Raw genomic sequence first — 22,245 nt, forward strand, 5'->3', positions numbered from 1 at the left:
ACATCGCTTTTTCATCCGAACAAGCCTGTACCTCCGCGTACAGCGCAGAAATTCATTCGCTGGTCTATTTTCCTCTCGCAGTACCGCTACGATATCTTGTATCGGTCCACTGCTAAGCACGGAAACGCCGATGCGTTGTCCCGTTTGCCTGTTGCTGAGGATAGAGCATTCGATTCTTCCGAACTTGCTTGCATGTTCATTGATTCGGAAACCAATGAAGTGGTCGAATCGTTTCCGATTGATTTTCTTCGTGTAGCTACCGCCACAGCTGCTGACCCCGTCCTTGCTACCGTTTTGCGTTTTTTTGCTACGCAATGGCCTTTGTCAAAGTCTTGGATCGAGGATCCGTTGGTTCGCCGATTTTTTGCTCACAAGGAGAGACTTTTTGTACGACGTGGTGTTTTGTTGTTGCGTTCTGATAATGATCAGTCCAGAGTCGTGGTCCCACGTTCGTTACAGTCCTCTGTTTTACGGCTTCTTCACCAAGGACATTGGGGTATAGTGCGAACGAAACAACTTGCTCGTCAGCACTATACTTGGTTCAGAATCGATGCTGCGATTACGAATATGTGTTCTTCTTGCATGGCGTGTGCCGAACAACAATCCGCACCGCCGCGGAAAGTCTTTGCATGGCCAAAAGCCACTTCCCCTTGGCAACGCTTGCACATCGATTTTGCTGTTCCATTCTGGAATGCTCGATGGTTGGTTCTGGTAGATGCCTTCAGTAATTTTCCTTTTGTTGTCAGGATGTCTTCCACGACGTCAACTGCCACCATCCAAGCGTTGTCTGCTATCTTTTGCATTGAAGGTCTTCCGCAGACTATTGTTTCCGACAATGGCCCACAATTCATGTCCGCAGATTTTCAGTCATTCTGCCAGCCCAATGGTATTCAACGTCTGACATCCGCGCCGTTTTCGCCTCAGTCAAACGGTACCGCTGAATGATTGGTCCGGATTTTCAAGTCACAGATGTTGAAGTTGAAAGAGTCGCATTCTCGGGAGGACGTGTTGGTGCTCTTTTTGTCATCGTATCGCTCTCAGCCCCGAGATGGTCGCTCGCCGGCTGAGTTGCTCCATGGTCGTCCTCATCGAACCTTGATGTCTTTGCTGCACCCGCTGCTTCAGGTTCCTGTGCAGCGGCAGACTTCTGCTTTTGCTCCCGGCGATGTTGTATTCTATCGCAACTATCGAGGTTCACGGCGTTGGCTCGCCGGGCGCATTCTTCGCTGCCTCGGCCGCGCGATGTATTTGGTTTTGGGGGCCGCTGGTGAGGTGCGTCGGCATCTCAATCAGCTGCGCCTCTGTCGTCGCACGGGTTCTGCCGCTCCCCGTCTGCTTTCAGCGACGGTGCCGTCCGGTCAGCGCCCTGGGGACCCATCTACTGGCTCGCCTCATCCCCAGGTGTTACCGACGATGCCTTCCATTTTGCCCCATGGCGACGCGCCGCTGCCGCCTCCGCCGCCGCCGGCTGTCCTCCAGCCAGCGCCGCCCGCAGTGGACGCCTCCCTGCAGCCGCCAAGCGCCTCCCTGGGTCACGCGCCGCCGATCGCTTCCCGTGACCAGCTGTCCTCCGCCATGGAACTCTTGCCCGCTCCGGACCACATGACGTCATCGCGCGTCGGATACCCCGACGCAATGGAGGTCGACCCTTCGGCCCCTCCTGTCTCTTTACGGGCGCATACACCGCATGTTGACGTGCACCCTGGACTAGGTTTTCAGGCGTTTCCTCGATCCCCTCGGATCGAATGGCCGGGTGCGGGTGGCACAGCCTCGCCTGTTGTTAGGCTCCCCACCTCATCGCATACGTCAACATGGGGTCCACCCCACAGCGGGCGGAAGCCTTATCACACGACCGTTCGCCGATTTGCGGGGGAGGAATGTGGTGTCACCGCCAGAGACCACACTTGCTAGGTGGTAGCTTTAAATCTGCCACGGTCCATTAGAACATGTCGGACCCGCGTGTCGCCACTGTGTGATCGCAGACCGAGCGCCACCACAAGGCAGGTCTCGAGATACGGAATAGCACTCGCCCGAGTTGTACGGACGACTTTGCTAGCGACTACATGGACGAAGCCTCGCTCATTTGCAGAGCAGATAGTTAGAATAGCCTTCAGTTAAGTCAATGGCTACGACCTAGCAAGGCACTATTAGTAACATTGCACGTATCTATGGAGTCTCACTTATATCGTCAATAGCGATGTACCAAGGATGGATTAAAGTTAAGTATTCCAGAAGCTACGTACTTTTCTTTATAGCATTCATTACGTATCCTGTTACAGACCTATCTCTTGCCTGCTAAACGCGTGCCTTTCGGCTACTTCCGTGGCGTGGCTGTCTTGCTACGCCACAACATTATGACCTGCTGATATAACCCTAATTTAGTATGCTTTCACCTAAAGAACAGAAAACCCTCTTACTAAATTTAGTTTAGTTTCTCAATAAACCACCCTGTGGAAGGATAGTTCTCTTAAAATGAAAAGCTAATAAATAGAGTTACCCTTTTTACAGGATTTGGCTATGTGTTGTGTCTAATGGAAAAGAAAATCAGACTATTCAATTCTTTTCCTAAGATATTACCCAGCGGTTAGAGAGAAACGCAGTATGAATACTATTATATTGAAGCTAGGACAACTAAGTTGCAAGTTCATTTAGTGGTTTAAAATATGTACTAACGGTCGCCGTCCTATCCAGGCAGTGAAACAATGAAGTATTGGAAAAGCAGAAGTACGAATTTTGCCTACTTTCTTGCTACTGTTTAAGTAGCTTCTTCAATAAATATTACTCATTTAAACTATTTTGGTGCAGGCACTGGAATTTCTTTTTGACTACTAGACCCTTATATATTACGTTTTTAAAAGAGAAAAAGACCAGTAGATAACTTCAAGGAAGCTAAAATCTTTGGCCAGAGGGGACCTTTAGAAAAGCACTTTCTATAACCAACCAACTTAAATACTAAAGTACTTAGATACTAAAGCGCACACTTTTTATACTGAATATTTCACTTCAAGAAAAATCTCTTTCTTACTGGAAGATACTTTCAGAAGTTATTCCTCTCATTATTTACACAAAAAAACAATTTCAATGGTGCCTCTTTATATTCAGTTGGCACTTCATAAGTCTGTAAAATAGGATACTCAGATTAATCAAACACCAGGAAGGATCCCTATATAGGTGTATGTTTAGGGTTAAATAACAGGATGAACCAGTTTCTTTAAAGTTCAAAATGATTATTCATTAATAAAACACAGTTTAAATTAATGGTTCACGTTGTACCGAAGTAAAATACAAAAAAAATCTTATCTGGTGACTGTAGTCGTGGGTGTGGCGAACAGTTGTAACGGCTACACTACCTACAGTATGGCCTGCAAGTATCTTGCTATATAGGCTCAATTTCTCTTCTTGGCGTCGTTCAGTTTTATATGCAGTAGTCCAACAACTTGCAGTTATACCGTAAGCCGTTTGCAGTCTTCATCCGAGGCAATTTTTGTGTAAATTTGCAGACAAAGCTTCTCCTGCTCCGCTAGGATGTTCCCTCAATCTCTGCTGCCTACAGACTGTATGACTTACTGGCCGCGCTTGCGCTAGGTAGCTCGCCAATTCGCCCTTGCCTCCTTTTCCACTCCCCAGAGCCACTTCCGTTTCAAACAAAAGACACAGGCTTTAATGAAACACCTGTTTCTAGCATTGTTCCTAAGAGTGGCCATTTATTACACATGTCAAACGTGCATCAACATGAACAATTTATACACACACATATTTTAAGTAGAAAATGTCATCAGTAAATTATTTAACACAAAAACAATTTACATAGCATTTTACATACATTACTCACATACAATGCAAAGAACTTCAACCGCCAGTGTAGCACACTTTACTTTACATATACAGAAAATATAGTACCAATATACGAAAATTTTAAAGCAAAATATTATAAAAAAATTAGATGAAGCATAAACAAGTAGTGTTATACTGGGAATGACTTTCAAGATATTGCATGACGAATTTTGACCTGTATGAAATATCACTCAGTCACCACTTCCACCCTGCCAATTACGCTTTCTGTACTAAATGTTATGAGTGTCTAAACAATGATGAATCATCATTTACTTGTAATTGTTGCAGAACAATTAGAATTATGTTTAAATGCGACAAATAATAAAGTTCAAACTAATTATCATAAAATTATCATCAGATCATAAAATGATATGGAAACCTTATTTGAATAATTCTACTGTCTTGCTTTCCAACATAGGTGGATAAAGGTAGTGGAATAGTGTTTTCTTTGAAAGCAAGAAGATTGTTGTTACACAGTAACAAATTCTCTTTCTGATTACGACACACAGTTAGTTAGGATAAACAAGACAGTGTCTTACAGTATAGTTTACTCTCAGTGGAAATCAAAAGGATGAACGACTTCCAGAAAAACTTGTTTGAGAATCAATTAAAAGAGATAACCTGGGATGAAATTTATAATGAATGAAATGCTGACATAAAATTAAATCTATTCCGTGATAAATTCGTAGCATTATTTGAAAACAGCTTTCCTCAGAAACAATCAGAGAGGAAACCAAACAGCCATGCCAAAAAAAAAAAAAAAAAACACAGATCATTAGTTGAATAAAAGTATCTTCTGAAGGGAAGAACAAGTAAAACTCCTGCAATAATAGGACACTACAAAAACTTTTCAATAATTTCTTATATGCAGAAGGACAAGCAGTTCAAGAGGAAACTCATAGCAATACATTAAGAAGGTAGCTCACATAAATTTCAACTATATAGATAATGCATACACTCCACTTGAAATTAAGAAATTTTACATATTCTCTCAAAAATAAAATCTAATTTGGATATTATTGTGTTTAGAACACAGTTCATTTTTCTATAAAGATTAAAATATACCCTTACTAATCCCCTGGTGATAGGGCAGATGTCAATAACTTCAACCTGTTTCACTACTGACATTATTTTCTACAATTTTTGAAAAGGTGAGGTACTCTCGAATAGTATGCTACCTGAATATCAATAATACCCTTACTAAATCACAGTCTGAATTTTACAACAGTTGATAAATCGGAAATGCCATTTACACATTCATTCACTAAATTTCACAAGCAGTAAATAACGAAAAACGCCAGTTGGTATTGGCTGTGGCCAATCTAAAGGATTTTACAATATGTGTAAACGGCCTTACATCTAATATACAGCAACCAGAATTGGTTCTTTTTGCAGGTGACACTAGTATTGTAATCAAACATACAGACAGAAACAGGAAAAGTGGTGAATAACGTCCTTAAAAGTGTTATTGAGTAGATTTCTGCAAATGATCTCGCTTTCAGTTTCAGAAAGACACAACATATTCAGTTCTACACATCTAGAGCTACTTCACTAATGATAAAATTAAGTGTCCATATCATTGAGAGTTTAGCTGCAAAAAATTTCTGAATTCATAAACAACATAGTTCACCCACATTTGCACTTCAAATGGGTGTAAATTTTGGTGAGAGACAGTTTAGTAAGTTAACGTATTTTGTCTATTTTCATTAAGTAATGTCGTATGGATTAACATTCTGCGGTAACTTGACTTTAACAAAGAATGTTCTCATTGCTTGAAAACGTACCGATGATTAATATGTGGTGCTCACCCACGGTCATCTTGAAGTACATATATTCCCTCGTGAGTTTCTACATGTACACCTACAACTATACTCTGCGACGCACTACGAAGTACGTGGTAGAGGGTACAGCCAACTGTACCAGTTAGTAGCGCTTTTTCCTTCCCATTTAACTATTTATCACTGGAATAATGATCGTTTAAATGCCTCTACGCGTGCTGTTATTTATCTGATATTGTCCTTACAATCCCTGTGCAGCAGTATGTAGGGGGTTTCAATATATTCTTAGAATTATCACTTAAAGCAGGTCTTTGAAACTTTGTTAGTAGACTTTCTCAGGATAGTTTCTGTTAATCTCAAGAGTCTGCCAATTCAGTTCTATCATCACCTCTGTGACACTCTCACGTGTATCAAACACACGTGTGACTATTTGTTCTCCCCTTCTCTGTATATATTCAATATCTCCTTCTAGTCATATCTGATACGGGTCCCAACACTTGAGCAATATACTAGGATGGGTCGCATGAGTGATTTATAGGCAATCTTCTTTCTAGACTGATTGCACTTCCCTAGCATTCTAGCAATAAACCGAAGTTTGCTACCTGCTTTACCCATGCCTTATCCTATGTGATAGTTCCATTTCATGTCCCTACATAGTGACGCACCCAAATATTTGTATGAGTTTACAGATTCCATAGAAAGGAAAAAAGAAGGAAAGAAACATAAAGTGAAAATGTTATGTGGAATGTTGGGTGTTTTATAATAATAATTATTATTATTTATCTGTACAACATTATTTTATCAAACCCCTACCCTGTTTTATCTAAGTAATCCTTCAATGTATAAAATGTATTGCGTAACAGATACTTTTTAGCTGCGTTTTTAAATAAGTGTATTTTTGCTATTTTTTAAATTTCTTTTGGTAATTTATCGTACAGTTTTATTCCTTGGTAGAAAATGCTGTTTTGAGTTCTATGTTTATTTTTTCTTGGTAAATGTAAGTTGTGTCTATCCCAGACTGCTTTGCTTTTAATCTATGCATTATATATTATTTTGTTATTAAATGACTTTTTTTGCAGCAATCAGCACCTTCTTATAGATCTTTTTGTATCTGTGATAAAAATTTAAGAATACTTGATTATTACGAATCTTTTTCATGGAACTGAGGTGTTTAGATGTTTGGGAGAACTTCTTAATACCTGCTATTATCCATCTGTTTTTGTGAGATGTTGATACAGACATGTAGACTTTTGGAAATGCCTTTTCAAAGGTCAATTTAAACAATATGGAGAATTTAGATAATTTCATATTCTGATTGGTTTCCTTATACACTTCATCCCAGCTTTGTTTTTCTAGTTCTTTTGAGAAATCTTTTATTTTGATTTCTGATAGATGTCGTTTGTATGCTTGTAGTTTAGGGAATGATTTGATGCCTGATGTTACTGTAGTTATTTGACAGAGATGATCTGATAGCCTGAGATCTTTTACAGCTACATCACATTTTTCCCTGTCCATATATGTGGCCACATGGTCAATTACTGATCAAGTCATTGTAGTAACCCTTGTTGCACTATTGACCAATAGGGACATGCCAAAACTTTGAAGGATGTTTATGAAGGTGCTGCTGGATTCATTTATGATATTAGTGTTGATGTTAATGTCCTCACACAGAATTTTGTTGACCTTTGTACTTGAGCCTTTATCTAGAAATTCTGTTAATTTATTGAAAAAAGTGTTTACACTAACACTGGGAGATCTATACACACACAAAATGTTTAATTTCTTGGTGATATCAAGCCCTGTCCATTCAATAGCTGATATTTCAAAGTGTTTGTCTTCACTTACTGTATGGAGATCATGTCTTTATTTGAAGTGTGTTCCTTTTCTGATATAAACGCATGATCCTCAACCCTTTGAAGTAGTTGTGCAGTAAGAGCTTGCCCTTTCATACAATGATAATACTACATGTTGGATTTATGTGTCTCTATATCAGTGGTCAGTAATACAAGCTCCAAAGATTGGAGCTCTACTTCTAATAGTTGTATTTAATTTTTTTAATGATTGCATGTTTTGATGGAGGATTGATAAGTCTGTGAAATGCCCCATGTTACTCTTTCCAATCGTTTGTTTTTCTGTGTGACATCTGGTATGTGTGATATTTGAAGTGTTAAAATCTGTCTTGTGAGTGATTGTTTCAGTATTTTTTAAACTGTTCGAGATACTCTTTAGGCAGGGGAACCTGTTGTCTGGATTTATCCTAAAAAGACCTACTTTTCCTACCTATGACAACAGGTATTTGACGATATGTGGCCTGAGATCCATCCCCCTATACTCTCATGAATCACCTGTACCAATCTTCCCTTCCCAGTCACGTTTAGGTGTAGGCCATGCCTAGTGAAACCCCATCTGATGGTAGTCCCGACGGGCATCAGAGGAAAATGAGCAAAGTTGGCTGTCCTCAGAGCCATTCCTAACCACACACTGATTCGCCTCACAACTACATCAAGGTGTGGTCGATCATAACGCCGGAACAGCTCAACAAAGTGTCAGTTAGTGCCATGAGTCAGAGAAGCTATCTTGTCCAGGTCACCACCTATGTCATATGCCCCATCCCTGTCCAAACTATTTCCCGCCTCACCCACTATCACTACATGGTCATCTTCTGTAAAGTTCTTACATAAAGACCCTAGGACCTCTATCACATGATTTATCCTGCATTTGGCTTGAAGATACTGGTGGCCTGATTCGCTGCCCCTAAACTTTCCTGTAACTGAGGGCCTACACCTCACCCATGGCTACTACCTTGCAGCAGCACTTTCTTCTTCCTAACACTTTGTACATTCCTAAGCTTCTTGGCCTCGCTTGAAGTGTGCTGCACATTTCCTGCTCCTCGTTCTACCTGAGGCTCTTCTCCACTTAACTCTGGCAGTAGCAGATACCTGTTTTTGGTGTTGATGATAAAACTGTCAGATCGCATCCTCTTTCTTCCTATCCTCCTAACAGCTGCCAGTTCCCAACCACCCTCCTCCCCCCTACCTCCCTTGATCCTTATCAGTTCCTTCCTTACTTCCTCCAACAGTGCCTGAAGGACACAGGTTTTCCTTTCCTGTTCTCCAATCAAAATGTTCCTACTGCATAATCTGCAGTTCCTGTTCTCCCAAGATTCTCCCCACTGCATCCCCCCCACAGTGAAAATATTTCCTAGAAGATTGGCAACAAATCCCTCTACTCACTACCCTATAACAGCTCCCACATTTCTCACTCATGATCAGTTTCGGAAGAGTAATTAAGTTTAAAGAAAGTTCTAAATTTGTCAAGGGCGCGAGATTGGCTGTGTGTAAACAAAAAACGACACAAAGGTCTTATGTGAGGTGATTGTTGTTTTTGTGCTGATTTAGAGATATAATGACAGAAGAATGAATTTGTAATTACTTTGCTTTTAGAGTATTTAAGTTATCAGGCGTGTTTGGTCAGGTTTTTAAACGTGTATAATTCGGAAAATTTAGGTCTAGATTGCGTCTATCTAACTAGTATAACTAGTAAACAATATGAAATGTGTTAGTTAAATACAGTTTAGAAACGTTTAATTACACTTTTATTTGCGACAATAGGAACTGATGAAACTAGTTGTTGTCTTTTTTAAACTAATGTTGCACTATCAAGAAAACTTGAATAGCATATTTTGTGTTTATGTCAAGCAAAATTTCGGGTTGTGTCGCGATTATCGGGACTTCAGCTATAGAACAAGTTTTTTTCAAAAACAGGCTCTACTTAGACGCTAATATTCAGTTGTGTGACAAGAAGAGACACTAATGCAAGTATACAAAACGAAGAAAATTTAAATTTGATACTATTTCCTCTTAAATAAGTTCTTTTATTGGACGAAGAAAATACCTGTGACCTCACTCGGCGGCCATCTTGCGTCAAAATATTTCAGACTTCATCATGATGAGTTACAAATTAACACACACGAGATAACGAGTAGAAACTCATACTTTATCTATTCTCAATTCCGTAATGCATTGGAAAAAGGTGGAGGATCGTAGTGGCTATTCATCACCCAGAATCAAGCACCTACAAGACCGAACCATACACGTTATTGGAGGCAGTTCTCCCTCCTTCCAGAACTCCATATAAAGTGCCTCAAAAACTGAAGTATTGTAGCGGCTGTTCACCACCCAGAACCTATCACCTACACGATCAAACATCACTCGCTACCACAGGTAGGTCTGATTTCTTCAAGCACTCGACCTAAAGTGCCTCAAAAGTTGAAGAATACTTGTGGTCTTTCACTGCACACAATCTATCACCTACACTATCAAGTACCAGTCGTTATCACAGGCAGGTCTGTCTTCTTCAAGCGCAGATGTAAAAGTATTTTGCTCAAGATCTAAATGAGAAGCGTCCAGATTCGCTCCCTTGAGCACACCATTCGAAAAGTCTTTGTCTCCACTTGACTCCAGTGATGTCTCGCTTTTCCATTAGCTTAAGACCGTCCCCACCGAAAACACATCGTTGACTCAACTTGACCTTTGTGCACTAAACAAATATATTACAACAATATATAAATAAAGAAATGTTATAAACATTTGGTCACACTCATATAATTTGCAATAAATATAAATTATAATTTGTTCATAAATAAATAAGACACCATTGTTGTGCAATTGCACTCGCATTAGATGACAACAGACTATTGTTAAATATTGTTTAAGTAATTATTTATGCCTGCCTGACAGAAGCGTCTTTAGGCATTCTTTACCATAGTGGTGCCCACATCTTAAATTACAATGACTTTTCAGTGGCAATAGCTAAAGAAAATATATAAAATACTTAAAGAAAAATATAAAATAGTTAAAGAAAATATATAATCATTAAATAAACATACACATATGACAAGGTATGTGGTATTCATATTGCATTCATTTGCTGTTTTAGTGTGGAGAATACGGTGTTCTGACAGACATATGTGTAATAAAAAAGATATAAAAGACGTTATAAGTAAGTAAATAAAATAGATACAGATGCGTAACTTTCAAGGATGATAGCTACAGTGCATTGCTACCTTTTGAGATGCAATTTGTTGAACTCGCAGGAAGGGTTTAAAAGTTGTTGATTTACAGGTATACTGTGAAAGTGTTTATTCACGGTAAAATATTAACGTCTGTAGTTTTAAAGATATTGAAAATATTATTGTGTCTCTGGATGCACCTCATTTTACTGAGATCATAGATGTATTCCGTTTTGCTTAAATATGTATCTGTGATTTATAGTCGAATTTTTAAGTGCTGTAAGCAGCCATCTTTCAGCTTCTCTGACACTCCGCCATTTCTAGTGCATTGCCTGTCCTGTTAAGCATCCGACCACGGTCCAAATGTCCCATACCAGGATATACCCATTTCCTGTCAAGCCTTTGTACCCACACCTGGGTTCGCTGGCATGGTCCCTGCTGTTGGACTGGCACACAGTGCCTCGGCTGAGCCAGCCACACGATGCGCCAAGCCCTGGGCCTGCCAGCACACAGCTGCAAAAACTAATTCACCTCATACCAGTTCCAGACAGCCGACCAATCCACCTACATACACATAACGTTACACTGGGTAACTCCATTTACAGCTAGACAGTGCTCCCAGGTCGAATGAAGATATGTGATTATAATTATGATATCTAAACAAAATAAACTCTGCAATATGATTAGTATACGTGACATTACTCTAAGTACCCGCCAGGTTAGCCGAGCGCGCTAACGCGCTGCTTTCTGGACTTGAATAGGCGCGCCGGTCCCAGATCGAATCCGCCTGGCGGATTAACGACGAGGGCCGGTGTGTTGGCCAGCCTGGATGTGGTTTATAGGCGGTTTTCCACATACCCATAGGTGAATACCGGGCTGGTCCCCACGTTCCGCCTCAGTTGCACGGCTCGCAGACATCTGGTCACTTTCGCACTATTCCATGGATTACACTAGTCGCAGACAGTTGGGGTACACTAATTCCTTCCCGGGTGGTACGGGGTGGCGGCAGGAAGGGCATCCGGCCACCCCTTCAACTAACATTGCCACATCTGATTAATCATGCCGACCCTACGTATCTGCGAGAAAAACGGCACACGCAAAAGAAAGCTTGAAAGAAAGATGTGACATTACTCTAAGTCTCACATATTCACTGCAGTTTGGCTATCCCTATTAACATAATTTCGACTGATCCATAGAATTCCAAAGACTCATGCTGGACAACTAGCACAATGCAGTATTTTAAAGCAGTTATTGCTATGAAAATTTATCTGTGCATTAATAATGATTGACATCATGTATGTGTCCAGGGTTTTGATAGTGGAAAACCGAGGCCTTACTACATACCTATCACAATATGATATTATTATTATTAGTTTGTGGAGATGTTATAAGTCTCATAAATAGACATATGAGACTGAGCAATGTCACCAGTGCAGTAAAAATAAACTCTTCCTACATACGAAGCCACAGACTCACAGAGGTCACAGCACCTCCCTCACTGTATGAGGAAAATTGCGACTTTATAGAGCAGCAAAGTTAATGCATTAGCTGTCGATAAGAATATTATTGAAAGACCAATTATTACAAGAAACCTACCACCAGCACGATTCAGATTGCGAGCAGCACATACACTGCTGGAAAAATGGACTGCACATACCTGCTAACAGTGGAATCACCACCATTTCTTCCCAGTTCCTGAGAACCCTACAAGACCCCAGGCAGCTGTCATGTAGGACGTGTAGTCAGAACATTACTCTCCATGTAAATGAAACGCCTGGTCACAGGGTCCAGAGCCTTAAAGTGCAGACATTGGCTGACGGCTACCATGGGAAAGTTGCCTACGAAAACTTGGTAAATGTGAGGAATTACCGATCTGTGTGTGTCGCTAGCAGTAACGGACAAAAAATTCCATCCCCACTCCTCCTGTTATCAGGGAATTCAGAAGACTGAAACTGCCCTGTAACCGCTAAATAAAACATAAGCCTAGCAGCGCCCACGCACTGCGAGCACAGTCTGTAATCACGAGATGCAAGGCTAGAGAGATTCGAGTTCACACGGAGGCCAACCAACAATCGTTCTTCAAGCGACTGTGGTGCACGAAGTGTCCTTCGCCACACTGTTTGAGATGGTTCGTCGAGTACGAATGTGCTTGGTAAGGTTTGATGTGTGTCACCTGTCGGAAGCGCTCTGCTGCCAGAGGACTCAGTATGAATAAAACGCATTAAAATCATTTTTATTACTCTGTGAGCTGCTGGATTTCCCCATACAGTCTTATTAGTGAAAATGCACTATTTAGTAGCAAAAACTTACCCTGCTATTATATATTACAATAATATCATCAGGTGCAAAGAACTGTACGTTAAGATTTTACCTGGCGATGACATACGAATCAGTATCTGCGCTGACTGTAAATTCGACCACATATCGCCAATGTACGTTCTCTCTCCTCCAAAACAACGTCATTTGTCTCAAAACCAGTAAATTTCCCACACGTGTTACCATCAGAGAGAAAAGCTGAGAAAAATGTAGTTAAAGTGCGATAAATGGGTTTACAAATAAGACAAAGGTCAAGCAATAACATTAGGAGCAAATCGAAGTCACACAGATAAAAATTATGCCATCCATGTTGTCCACAGAACCCCTTTTTATCCTCTGTGAGCCAACGTCTTGTGATTTCATATAGCAACATCAAAATAGAGTCAATGTGTTTCGCTTTTTTTCGTTTCTGGTTTCATACCACTTTACTCTGCATCCAAATATTTTTACGACTCCAAATACGTATGACTTGGAACTCACAAGTATTGGGCTGGAGAATGCCACAGAATTCAGAATAAAGTAACATTACCAGTTCCCCGCACACACACGGAATTAGTGGGAGTATGACAATTTCGTTTAGTCACTATGTCTTCCTAGACTGCACCATTGTTCCACTATTAAAACATATGTGTCACTCTCTCTCTCTCTCTCACACTGCAGCGCCTCTCTAACGATTACCCCACCAGAAAAATGATTTTGTTTTATTTTTAAGAGCAGTGTATGTATGGCATCATGTCTCTACCTTCCTCTCTATAAATAACAAAATCCATATTTTTTTCCTTAGGGTCGACGACGAGCTCTCTCTCTCTCAATCTTCAGCGCAGATCTACATCAATTTGGAGGCAGATGCGCCGTGATTCTAATAGTCCTCTTTATCCTGTAGCTTCCTAAGAAAGTATCCAAGAGATCTCTAGACGCTTCGATCTGGTGCTTGTATATATATTTAAAAAAAAAATCACTAACTCTCAGAATAAATACATATATCCTAAGTGACCATCTCGTCTCATAATTTTATCGGATTTTTTAAAGAGTTATCCATCTTTTCCATACATAAATGTACAAGTGTATATGGTGATTCAGCTGCTCCTGCTGATGGGTCTTACGCAACCTGCAATATCTTCAAAAATCACGTGCAAGATTTTCGTATTCTCTCGCTCGCTACATACAGACTATTAGTCCTACAGAGAAAATGAACAGGACCTTTTCGTTGGAAATTTAATGTAGTTTAATTTTGTGCCACGATACGTTTTCCCCGTAGTTTTCGAATTATTCAAGAAAAATATATAATAGTGACCTTCAAATGCATTTTCTTGAATAACCCGAAAATTGTGGCCTCCAGCGAAAACGTTTTCCAGTAAAAAAATCTAACTAGATTAGATTTCCTACAAAAAGGTCCTGTTGATTTTTAATGTCTGTGTAATAGTTTGCACGTAGTGAGCGAGAGAATATGAAAATCTCGAGGGGGGGTTTTTGAAGGCATTGTGGGTTGCATAAAACTCATTAGTAGGAGCAGCTGAATCGCCCTATGTATATATGCTCTTATTGCTTACATAACCAGGTGTCGCTTGCTATTTTTTTTTTTTTTTTTTTTTTTTTGGTACCATCTAACTTTGATACAGGCCCCAATCCAGCCAGGATATCTACAGACTATCGTTAAAACACACATGTACATACATGGATTGATGTGAGGTTGAATGTTGATGTTATTCTCTTGTAAACATGTTATACGTATTTATTATTTGAAAAATAGGCAATTAATCTCTTGCTATAAAGTGACCTGGGTGTCTTTAAGTTGAATTTCCTCCATTAGTATGTGTTTGTGTGTTTTAGGTAAAGTCATGCACACAAAAAGAAAATCGCATCCACCCTTCTCTTGGCCTTGGGGTATTCACGATGCTGCACACGCGTAAAAGATTGTAATTACAGCTACACTTAGAGGATACAGTAGAAAGTGCTACTGTCTTGAGTGCATGTTGTTTGTCATGGCTGTACCCACATCCTACCCCCAAGTCCGGGGGTGGCCACACTGTAGCACACACACAAGATAGTGTGACTGGATTGCAAGTCCAGTCACATTTAGAAGGTACGATAAGCAGATCTCGCGACTGGTAGCATCGTAATCATGGCATTTACTCATGGTTGTTTTTGCTACTAGATTGAATAATCATCATCAGTAAAAAAGCATTTACTGTTGGTGATCATATTGCCATGCTAAGCCGCATTACAGTATTTGTCCTACACTTTTACGAATACTAAGGCTGGATGTTATGGTGTCTACACTGGAATTATCTCTAGGTTGGATGACTGTCTATTCATCATAAGCAAAGCAGTATGCCATACATTACCTTCCTAGAGGTATTTTTCTGATAGTATTAAGAATAAAGAAGATTCTAGTGACAGTAATTCTGATAATCAAAGCTGGGTCCTGGCTGTCTTGGTGGTAACGATATAGAACAAATTATGGCTTCCTGATACGTAAAAAAGCCACTGATTTTCGAGCAGAGTTAGACCAATATCTATTAAAATTTTCGTATATGTAGACCTAATGTCACTCTGCAATTTTGGTTACTGGGAGGCAATACTAGCTTCGAATTTGTTGATAATGAGTGTTGGGACAAAGTTCATTCTGGCCCACTCTGGATTGTTGCCAGATGTATCCTAGATGACGGCGATGATGCCATCCAAGATGGCGGCGTGTAGACTTGGCAACAGTGCATGACATCATCCAAGATGGCGGATTTTGGCGGGAAGGTAGTTCAGTTGGGCTACCTCCACTAACCCCCTCCCCTCCCCCCAGAAAAATGGCGGAAAGTTCAAATTCCATGAGGACAATGCAACACACCTCTAATAACTTAAGTAAATGGCGGGAAAATAGGTCACTTGGGCTACCTCCACTAACCTAAGTCACCCGACCACCACCTCATCCTAGGAAATGGCTAGGAGAGGACTCAACCTGTGCTAGGCTACTGGAGAGAGGAAAGATTGTATTTTATTTATTTATTTTGGAACAATTTATTTAGGGACAGACTTGCAAACTACTCCTAAATATCCCATGTATAATGCTCTGCACACGTGCATGCTAGTTGTAAACACCCAAAATAATGCACTGCACAGCCTACAGACCTGCAAACTACTCGTAAAATAATGAAATACATTTATGTCCAGAGACACAAACAACTCTAAAATCGTCGAAATAATAATCCATCTAAAAGACTCTGCAAACATGTTTGCTAATTGTCAACTGTCGAAATCATACACCAGTCTTTATTTAAACAATTTGATTCAGTACAGCCATCCAGTGTGTTCACCACGCGGTCCAGAGTCCAACTGACCTAGTACACGGTTCTGCCACGAGAGGGCACTGTCGTCCATTCTGTTACGTAATCCAAGATAGTGGCCATGATGTCAGCTGATGACATAAGTACCGCTATCCAAGATGGTGGCAAACAGTGTGTTCGCCACGAGGTCTGGGTCTAGTACACAGTACCACGACCAGAGCACCCTGTCGTCCATTCTGTGATGTAATCCAAGATGGCTGCTGTGTTGTCAGCTGATGACGCAAGTACCGTTACTCAAGATGGCGAGAAACAGTGTGTTCACCACGAGCTCCAGGCCTAGTACACAGTACCACTGCCAGAGACTGTTGTCATCCCTCTCATCTGTTAGACTGCTTTCTCTCTCCAGCAATTCTAACGGGACACATATGAGGTGTATAGCCTGCGTGCGCACGCATACTAACGTCACAACATCTAACCCACAAGTGCATACTGACATCACAGATCGTGTTCTAGAAATATGCTAGCGGTTCTAATGGAACTTGTGTCATGTGTAGCTGATGCATCGTGCATCTGACAAAGTTCTCAAGTCACATCACTATGTAAAAAATAAGAACCAAGTCGAACTCTCAGAAATTCCATAGTATCCCACAAATACTTAACGTTCGCTTTCTTGATGGCTCCATAGAAAAATTCATGCCCTGACATAAACTGTTTACCAAAATAATCCAAAATTTCATCTTTTCTGCTGTACACCATTCCTAAATACTAAAAAATATTCTGTATTTTATCATCTCAAGACTTTCTAAACGATTTGCTTTAGCGTTTACGAAGCTAAACTAAATCTAACAAACAGTAGTCTTAATACCGGCAACCTACAATTACATGTATATAGTATTCACATTCGAAAAAAATCACTAAGCTCACGGACATTGAGCGAGATGCAATAAATCTTTACTCAAGAATATATCTAATTGCATTCCCCTCAGAAGAATTCGTAATATACATATAATGACTTTAGATTCAAAGGTTAAATTCAATATCATCCAGTGTGTATTCCAAATAGCATCTTCACTCATAGTATGAATTATTTCACTGTAAATCAAAATATTATCATAGACTCAGTTCTCCTCGAGGTACTGGAAGCATTTGGCTAGTTCAGCTTTCAGTCACTAGGACCGCTAGTGAGCATAACCCCCCCCCCCCAAAATGTTCAACATCCATTGGTTCACGCTGAGATCATCATGTCATCACATCTATATAAGGAAACGCCCTCCAACATTCTTTCTCAATCGTCCAGTGTTCGTCACATCGTTCGTTTTTTCGTGTGTGTGTTGGCTATTTCTTTTATCCCTGCAAATATGAAGAGAGTTAACTTCAACAACAACACCGAAGAGTCTAGTGGGAAGATACTTAGAGTCCAGGATATCAGATTGCCAAGTGGGTAAATAATTTCTATTTTGAGTGTGAATTTTCGTGTTTATGTTAAATTCACCTTATTAATTATGTCTCCTTGTTATAGTACAACTTGCAGATTTCGTCCTCGAGTGAGAGGAGCGGGCTGGACCGCAACAAGCTCTGTAAGTCCAGCCTCCTGTGTTCAATGCACAGTCGGAATTGCCTTGTGAATATAATTTTCATTCTAATTTGTACTTCTTCTTCTTCTATATTAGCGATTGAAAATGTTTTCTTATTTCATACTTCTTATTTTTTTTTTTTTTTTTTTTTTTTTTGTTTCTAGATCACCTGTAACAAATTCAGATTCAGCTGGAGGCAGAGCTGGGAGATGTTCGACATAGCAATGCTGCAGTAGATAATTGTTTTCAGCCCCCAGATGTAGCTAACCGAGAACAGCACTCACGTAAGTGTAGAGAAAATATCCATGTGTGCGATCTTTCAGTGTAACTAGGCATTCAAAATAAATGAAATTATCTCTCATCCTGTTACAGGAACCGCTCCAGATGATCTGGATTTACTGGACAAGGAGCTGGAGGCTGTTCATCAGCGGATGCAGGAGCAGCCCCCAGCAAATAATAATGAGATGGCCAAGCAGCATACTTGTAAGTTTAAAAAAAGGTTACCTATATCTAATAGTAGTGCAAGTATTAGCAGTATAGGAAGTTTTTTTCTGTAACAAATCGATTTATATATCTTCTTTGTTCTAGGCGAAGACCAACAAGATCAGTTGTATTTCTTGCTCCTGTACGACCACTACGATGATTTTTGATTGTGCGGTGGAGTCACCTGATGAATTGTTTATGCCCTGGAGCCAGAGCGAAAAAGGTAATTACTCACTCTGCTTATAACCACGTGATCATTATTATTCATTCTTTCACTGCACCGGCAGCGGTAAACAGTGTACTTAATTATTATTATTTATTTTATTTCTACTTGTTCTTCTACAGCAGTCGCGCCTCAACACGGCATTGTGCACATACCGGCGGCGGCTACACCTGCGGGCGACGCTGTCCTGAACTGCTCTCACTGAGGAGCGGCCACTGCAGCCCACCCCGCCACCAACACTGCAGCTGCCGCCATCCCGGCCGCTACATCATTGCTCTGGCCTCCGCAGGCCGCCCTCCCTCAGGCTAGCAGGTTAGGACTGCAGCAACCAGACTGCTCGCAGCAGGTTGATTTCACACTGCCTCCTCCTCCTCCGTCACATCCTCGCCATCAATGAAAGGTGTGTGTACCATGGTGCATATCTCTCCCTGCAGCAGACGCACCCTCATCAGCCATGTCATCGACGGGATGGACTCCTAGTTGTAGTATTCCCCCCCGTCCTATTGATAGTGAAGGACACCAGAATAATGGTATAATGACCCTTCTAGAATACACAGCCGTTGCCAGTGCTTTTGAGGGGTGTATCTCATTCACAAGGATTGAGAATCTGGAAGGGAAGCATCGCTACCCTGTTGGGTTTTTAGAAGTGTGCCTCCCTGTCTTGGAGACTGAGCTCCTCCAAGTCATAGACGATCCAAGATTTAACGCCATTAAATGCAGCGCAGTATTATGCTGCGAATTTAATCACCCACCTAAACATCCTGGTGATGCGGAGACTACAACTCTGTACTATATATAGGGTGACAATGGCGTTATTTCTCGGAGCACTTCCATTGCTAAGTGGTATCATGAATCCACCTTGAATGCTATTATGGCCTGGTTTTCCGAGAAGGAAGTTTGCGGATCCGCTAAAGTGCTAAGCAATATACCACACGTTGACATCCATAAACATGTCTATGATCTGGTAAATGATGGTTCTAGCTATATCAAATTCCCTAAACATATAGCTAACAAGAAGGCATACATAGAAAGGATCAAGCTTGTTTTGCATGTTCAATCCTGGCTTGTGAGAGAAATTACAAAAAACATTAGCAGCATCTGAACAGTTACAAACTCTGTGATATTAAGACATTATAACTTTGAGGATATAGAGTTCCCCGTCAAGATTCAGAACATACCTAAATTTGAGGCACAGAATACCGGAATATTGGTTCACGTTTATGACCTGGAGAAGAATAATGACAAGTCAGATGAGCAAGTCAAGCATACGGTAGTTGGACCCCTCCATTTTTCAAAATTCGCCAGTGAGCGTAATCAGCATGTAAACCTGCTGCTCTTCCCTGAAGGTGATAATTGTCACTATGTTTGGATCAAAGACATGTCCCGACTCCTTTCCTCCCAACTATTAACCAATCATTGTGTAAAACATATTTGTTTAAGGTGTCTGATTTATTTTTCATCAGACAAGTTATTACCCATGCATCTATTAGATTGTGCTTCCAAGGACCCTGTACGTGTTATTATGCCTACTGAGGACAACAAATTCATAAAATTTAAGAATGCTCACCATAGCAGCAATGTCCTTTTGTAGTGTACGCCGACTTTGAATGCCAGCTGGCTCCTATTACTTGCTGTGGAGGGAACTTGTAACGCCGGAAATGCATATCCTCCTATTTCCATCTATTGTACTATAAATTTGTTTACCTTATTTTGTTACCTGAATATATAACATTTCTGTGTCTTCGTATATTGTAATTGTTTTACTATCTGTATATATATATATTTATGCATTTATGTCGATGTATAATTGGTTTGTTGTGTAAAGATTAGTTGTATTTTTACGCTGGGTCTTGCCTAGGGAAAACTGCTATCGAACGATTACATCGATGGGTCGTGTGAAGAATCAAAGGGTGTAGGATCTTTGGTAGTGTTAACTCTGCCGCGTGGAGCGCGGGCAGAGGGAGTCTGGCTGGAGTAGCGAGTGGAGCAGGTGTGTGGTGTGAAGCTCCCGCGAGTTGCCGCGCTTTCGGGGTTTGGCAGCATGTAACTGCGCTCGACTTGCGATGATAGTTTCTGACATGGTGTCGCGGACGGGAAGCATTAGCTGGCGCACGTCAAGAGCCCGTTTCGTCTGGTGACCGTGTCGAGGAGAAGGCGCGCCAACATCCAGCTTCTGCAACAGCGACGGCCGACAATGAGTGACTGTCGCCACCTCCTCGATCGACGACTTCAAACCTTCAATCAACCAACAAGGAAGACTAAAAGCACGTAAAGTTTCAGAACTGTATGGCAGACCTCAGCTTTTCAAATTGTTCCATTTGCCTCGCAAAATTACAGCAACTTAGCATGAACCTTTGTCGCTCATTGTCCCAATTGCATTATCAAGCAGGGTCCCTTCCTTTTACGAAATGAACCCGAGTGTCGTTGAAATTCAAACGCCAGCATCATTCGATTTCACTGCTTTAATTTCAAAGTTCAGCTGGCTACAATATTTAGATTACACAAGCACAAATTAAGAGTGCGAGTTTTGTTACCGTATTTTAGTTACCTGTGACTGCAGCTCAGCTTGGTACGTACTAAATTTTACTATTGTTAATTGTTCAGAATCATTTAATTCAAGTTCAAAGTTAATTCTCTTATTTCTAAATTGCGTAGATTCAAGTAGCTTTTGAAATGATTGTTGAGGTAGTCCAAGACTAACCTTATTTTACTGAATGTCGATGTGCTTCAGAAAGAAAGCTCACTATTAACTTCAGTCACTAAATTAACTTTCGATTTTCCAGTTTTATTAATTCTTTTGCTAAATTAAGTCAGAGTGTAGCGAAATTTATTACTTCTGACAAACTTTCAGTTTTCACACTACACGTGTCAACCTTCAGTTGCCACGCTTCTAGTGCTAATTATATGTGTAATTACCTTTCTTTTTCAGTTACTATAGTAATTGTCCTTAGGACTGGCGACCGTAATTTCCCCCAAATCTCAAATATCTAATCACCCCTAGTTAATTGTTAACGTAACGGCCGCACATTTACTTTCTGCATTAACTTTACCCCTTTTCAAAATTAATTTCCACCAGTTTCATTTGCATTTTTCCTTTCATTTAGATGTAACCCTTTCCTCCCTCTTTACCGACAGATTAACTTCGGTGACGATTGCTTTTCCCAAATTTCCATTAGGTACACGCGGTTTAATTTTTCACTGTCATTAAGGTCGATAAGTGAGGGGGAGGTTACACGTGGCGACCTGGTGACAGGACAATCTTCGGATTTGAGGTTGTTCTGGACACGAATTTTGTATGTTGCAAATCTCGTAACGAAGTACTGGTTACGTACAGGCCGTTACGTCAACGAGAATAAGTAGTGGGAGTAATCCTAATTATATTTGAGATTTGGCATTTATATTGAAAATTATTAAAATGAGTGAAGGCAACAATTACCAAAATTTGGTAGACTTGGATACGGAACAATCGGTCGAACAGTGGGAAACGCGCACCGCGGTACCCATTGTTCAGGGGCAGGCGGCGAACATGAAAGACGCGACCGCCGAAACGCAACAAAGAGCAGAAATGGAATTCCAAACTTTAGAAAATGTTTCGGAATCGGAAGTGAAAATCAAATCTGAATTCCTTGATGACGAATACGGGGGGAAAATTAAAGAGGAAGCCGCTGCGGGAGTAAAACCGGTAGTTTCCGGGAATTTAACTGATTTATTGAATGTTTTGATTATCGAAATCAAGAGTCAATCGCCC

This window comes from Schistocerca serialis, chromosome 3 (assembly GCF_023864345.2).
Source record: "Schistocerca serialis cubense isolate TAMUIC-IGC-003099 chromosome 3, iqSchSeri2.2, whole genome shotgun sequence".
NCBI lineage: Eukaryota > Metazoa > Arthropoda > Insecta > Orthoptera > Acrididae > Schistocerca > Schistocerca serialis.